The following is a 6,185-nucleotide window of genomic DNA, read 5'->3' as shown; positions in this document are numbered from 1 at the left end:
CCTACTTGTGACATGGGGAAGCCATGAGCATAGCCCAAGGCTTTGGATCCTGCACCCACATGGGAGACGTGGAAAAAGTTCTAGTTCCTGGCTTTGGATCAGCTCAAATCCAGTCATTTTATCTACTAAGGGAGTGACCAGCAGACAGAAGATCTTTCTATCTCTCCTTCTCTCTGTAAATCTGACTTTCCAATAAATATAAATAAATCTTTTTTAAAAAGGCAAGCATTTTTCATCACCTTGATGGCTTTCAGTCAGCTAGATTATCTATGTAATGGGTATTCTGGTATTATTTAGCTAATTACTATACCTCTTGGAATACATGGCTGCAGCTGCAGCTCGTGTTTGATGGGCATGGGGCGGCCGTCGCATCCAGCGTCCTCTGTGTCCAGGCCCCAACAGTAAACTTCCTTCTAGACTAGGGAGAGGAGCTTTCTCTGGTTCTTGCCTGGTGCTTACTTTGGGTCCCCACTCTCTCTCGTAATGACCACCAGGATCACTCCAGAAACCCCTCAAAACAAACTAGCAAACAAAAAACCTAGAATAGATGGAGAACAGCAAGGAAAGCTTAGAAATAGGAAATGGGCAGTGGGGATGCACTTATAAATCACTGGGTGGGACACAAAGATTAGTTACTCCTCACTAGGGTATTGAAGATTTCTCTGCACATCCCTCCTAAAACTGTTCACCTAAACTGTTGACATATGTCTTGTTACAGTTATAGAGTTAGACTACCCGAAAAACAGCCAGGTTCTGCAAAATTATGCTTCAATGCTATAAACTGCTAAATACTAAAATTAAAATAGACATGAGACAGCTGAATAGTAATCTATAGCCGTTTTAAGGTGTATAGAACCCAGATGTATATAAACTAATAATTGTAATGTCAATGTAGAAGTTGTAAGATGTGGTTCAGAACTTGCACTCTTTTTTTTTCCTCTCTCTCTTTTAACATACTGGTTACACAATACCATGTCAACTAATTCCATTACATTATATATTGTTACTGATGTAATGTCTGGGCTTTTAATTGATTGTGATGATACTCTGTTGGCTCTATCTTCAGACCAGAGATGGTCACCCCATGAAACCGTTGAACTTATCTGGACAACAAGATGCTGGATGGACTCTATGCTTTGTAGATGCTTGCAAGGAAAGAATCTCAACTGAATTTGACCTGTGGAAATGCAATAAGATGGAAGAATCCACCATGGGGGGAGGGGTTTTGGGGAGGGGAGGGGGGAATCCCAGTGCCTGTAAAACTGTGTCACATAGTGCAATGTAACCAATAAAAAAAAAAAAAAAAGAAAGAAAAAAAAAAGGAAATAGAGTCTTGAAGTTCAGGCCATTAGACCAGCCTCTCGTAAGAAAGGCTGCAGTGAAGAACCATGGCCAGGGCTAAGGCTGGGTGTGTCCACATGGGTCACACTCCTGCACCTGCCTGTTCTGACAGAATGAAATGCCCAGCGTCCTCTGTGTGAAGGTGTAGGGAATTCCCCTCATAAGGAATTAAAAACCCCAGTCCTGCAGTGCTTAGCATGCACTTCCCAAGTCGAAACTTGGGGGACAGTTTCATAACAGGGCCATTGAGATTGAGCAAGTACTCATGTATTTAACGCTATTCATCAAATACACTGCACACACACATTACACACACAGTATGCGCCCATGTTCGCTAAACCCACCACAATCATATTACATGCACAACTCAAATACACACACAAATCAGATTCACAATACACAGTAAGCACAGTATACACATGTGCTCAGTAACCCATTGGAAGCATAGAACACACACATCACAAATATATGCATCGCTCACATAATTCAGAGCCATCATACACACTACACGCATAACATACACACATACTCACTAGACCCACTATAAACATACTACACAGATAGTATTTATATACATCAAACACATAATACAGACCCACAATACACACTACACACAATATACATACATGCACAATAAAACTACCAGACATACTATACACACTAAAAACATATTTAAGCAAACATGATATAGAGACTGACTACTATACATACTCTACACATTCTATAAAACAGACTCCAAAAGGATCAAAGAATTAAACAATACATACAAAATGATACAATTCTTAGGAAATGAGACAGGGCAAAATCTGGCTGGCCTTGACAATGAGGTTATTTCAAGATTTGTTTATCTGAACAGAAGTTACAGAGAGAACGGATAAGCTAGATATCTTCCATCTGCTGGTCCGTGCCCCAGATGGCCAGAACAAACAGGGCCAGGTCAAAGTCAGGAGACAAGATCTGGATCCCGAGCTCCCTTGAGGGAGGGCAGCAGGTGTTGAGACACTTGGTGCTTCTCCACTGCTTTCCCAGGTGCTTTGTAGGTAGCTAGGTCAGAAGTGAAGCAGCTGAAATTGCAATTGGCAGCCAAATTTGCCAACCAATTTTCAGCATTAAAGGGGGACTGACTTATGGGTATCACTTGGTGATGTTCTGAAAACTGAACAACAACAACAAGTAGTCTATGTAAATTGCTTAGACCAAAGCTTCAATACAGGCAGATTTCTTTGGTGGAGAGGAGCATGCAATATAGCATAGTAGTAGCTTGCATCAATTATTACCATGATATTTTCAATGAATGATTTGGGACAAATTCATCATTTCCTATTATGTGCAAGATTCCTACAGGTGTTTGGAATGGAGCAGTAAAGGAAGCATATACACATCAATGCTGAGCATTCATTTTTCTGTTATTCATTCTCAAGCTTTCACTCCATTCCAGGCCATGTGTAATAAGTCAAATCATAAGGGATTATATTATCTTAAAGGTAGCTGCCTTTGGGGATACAGTGCTAAATGTAGAATTTTTCTGCAGTAAAGTTCATGCTTGCAAAGATTCTTTGTAATGGCAAAACTGTGAAGGTTTCCTTGTGTATTTAAAAGCTGCTGAAGAATGGATTCTTTTTGGGGAGGTTGTAAGATTTTTGGACCCATGATAAGAACATTGTTGGAATACTGGAATATCATAGAAGAGTGTCTGAGTTATAGTGTTGTACAAGATCCTAATTACTTTTTAAAATATAACTTCTTAAAGGTGTAAGCCTAGGAATTAGTTAGTTTGGTCCTTGGCCCATGCAAAACATCTGAACTAATCCTGGATCATAGCTTTTTTCTATCTAGTTCCAGCCATTAACATCTCTGGGGAATGAACAAGCAGATATGCACTCTATAACCTTTTCTGTGTGTCTGCTTCTTAAATGAATGCATTAATATAAATTGTACATTAGTAAGGATGGAAATGTTAATTAGCTTGGCTGGATCATCTTAAAATGAACACATGAATCAAATGATGGCATCACATTTTAAAAATACACACTATCCATTGTCAAATAAAATTAATTTATTAAATGTTGCTTAAGTAGCAGTAAGCCCTTTAGGTAGCCTAAAGTATCAATGCAAATCTCAAAACGTATATTGTACTACTTCTGAATACCCATTCCAGAAAGCATCTAAAATTGAAAAAATATACAAACAGTCTTTATCACATACATGAATTTCATTGCATCCTAAAAAAATGTTTTATTATATTCCAGTTAAGATTTTCACATAATTCCACACTTTATCAGGCATGTGTTTTTGTGCTCAGGGGGTGACTTGGCCAGGACATGTGAGAACCTGCTCAAAGTAAAATAATGGCTAAATTCCTCATCTTGCACACACTGTGCTCCCATATGGGTGCTAGTTCTAATCCTGGTGGACCGATTTCCCATCCAGCTCTCTACTCGTGGCCTGGGAAAGCTGTGGAGGACAGCCCAAAGTCTTGTGATCCTGCACCCACATGGGAGAACTGGAGGAGGTTCTAGGCTCCTGACTTCTGATTGGTGCAGCACCGGCGAGTGAATTATCAGATGGAAGATCTTCCTCTCTGTCTCTCCTCCTCTATGTATATCTGACTTTCCAATAAAATGAATAAACCTATAGAAAAAAAGAATGTTAGAAAATGTTGGGAAATTCTCTGTTGTTCATAGCAGTCTTATGTGGATGAAATAACCAATTTAAGTATTATGTAACTAGTTAATTGATTATTTTGAAAAAAATGTTTTTGTTACAATTCAATTGCATTAAATTTATGTCCTCCTAATATAGCTTCAATTTAACTTATTTCTTTCAATTAAATGTTACCTAATTAAATGGACCAAACCTGAACTGATTTAGTTATGCTTTGGTGATATTTATTTTGTTCTGCAGTTTACAAATATTTTAATACATTTTAGAACATTTCACCACTTTTTCAGTTCATGGATACATAAACCATGTCACTGTTCTTAGCAATTATTGATACTGTTTTTAGCAATCAGCCATGAAATTTTCTGTTATAGTGTGTGTTGATAACACATTTTTCTGCCATAAAATATACACAAATACTGTCTCCTATTAACATGAAATAAATTATTAGCTTATATATAAATTACATCAAAGTAAGCAGCATAAGATCAAATACTTCCTGTTTTTACATATTTATTTCTTATTATTGTAAAGGCAAATTTATAAATAGAAGACGCCCTTGAAAGAGAGCTATTCAGTCCCCAAATGTTTGAAATTGCTGGAGCTGAGTTGACCTGAAGGCAGGAGCCAGGAGATTCTTCTGAGTTTCCCTCTGGGTACAGAGTTCCAAAGTTTTAGGCCATCCTCTGCTGCTTTCCCAGGCCATAAGCATGTAGCTATGAGGGAAGTGGGGCATATGGGATGCAAATATGCATTAATATGAGATGTTGGTGTGTGCATGTGGATTAGCCAGTTGAGCCATGACATTGGCCCCTCAAATACTTTCTTCAAATAATTTCAAATTTAGTGTTCAGCTTTCCAAAATAGCAATCTTGTAATAAGGAGAGAGAAATAATTTAAAATACAAAATAGAAGTTGTATTAGTGACAAAAATGATCACTGCCATCAATATCCCTGTCTTCCTTCAAAAGTTTTAGGTTGAATTTGATTTAAAACTTGTGTATAAAAAGCACCTTTTCAATTTCAGTTTAGTTACAAAGATATCACGACCTTCCCACTAGAATTTTCTAATTATAGTGACAATGGTTTTCTAGTACTTAAAATATTTAAAATGGGGGGAAATTAAGAAGCATGCATGATATTGTTTTGAATGAAATTGAGTCAACTGAAAGGATTATCTGCTTAGGGATGCACAGGTGTAACCACTGGAGAAACGTGACTAACAGAATGTCTCTCTTGATGTTGCCAAATATCATGAAACATCATGTCTTACATTTTTCATTTTAAATCTTTGCAATCATGGATTAAGCAGGGTGAAATTCAGGTGCCCTGTACACTGTGGGCCTGATTTAAGAGCAAGCAGCATTGAGCATATTACTCATTTTTCTAAATTCACCATTTGATAGTATGTAGTAGGATTATTGCTTCCTTATTGGAATGATACACAAGTAGGTTTGTGATTAGCCATTAATTTTTTTTTTTTTTATGCTTTGCTAGTTTCTACTTGGTTCTAATAGTTTTTAAATGCACTTTTAGGGAGCAGTTTTGAGTGTTGCCAAATCAGTTTTCTGAATTTTAATTGTCCTTCCATAGGTTTAATCTCCTACCTCTGCATTGATATTTCTTATCTAATGCTTTCTTACTGGCAGTAGAGATTAAATTTGTGATATTATCTGAATTAAATTTGTGAGATTATCTGCAATTGAATTAAAATCTGTATCCAAAACATTGATGGAACATGCTGTAATTCAATTATTTTAGTTAATTCAATTTAGTTAATTTAATTGTTTTAGTTATTGCTCTGGAATTTATTTATTTTATTGAAAATATCCATGAATTGACATAATCCTGGTAGAAAAGAAGTTTATTTGCTTGATTCAGCTAAATGATTCAATTCCATATCCTGTCATATATCTCAAAATGCTACTCAAGAAATATGGCAAAATTTATGATAAAAATAATTTGTTATTAAGATATTATGAAAATAATGTATGTTGTCTTGTATATTCATACACTTTAGTATATAAAGAAGATAATTTTGTACTAACTTATAAAATAGTACTATGAGATATCACTCAGTACAACACTTTAATAATTGATACTGTAATCAACATGGAAAATGGTGGTTAATATTATCATTTGGGGGTAATCATTGTGATTTAGCTGCTATTTTGTACAGTAAC

The sequence above is a fragment of the Ochotona curzoniae genome, unplaced genomic scaffold (genome assembly GCF_017591425.1).
Source record: "Ochotona curzoniae isolate NIBS_2020 unplaced genomic scaffold, NIBS_Ocur_1.0 contig_1893, whole genome shotgun sequence".
Lineage (NCBI taxonomy): Eukaryota > Metazoa > Chordata > Mammalia > Lagomorpha > Ochotonidae > Ochotona > Ochotona curzoniae.
The sequence above is the reverse complement of the archived record's forward strand: the minus strand, read 5'-3'. Positions refer to the sequence as shown.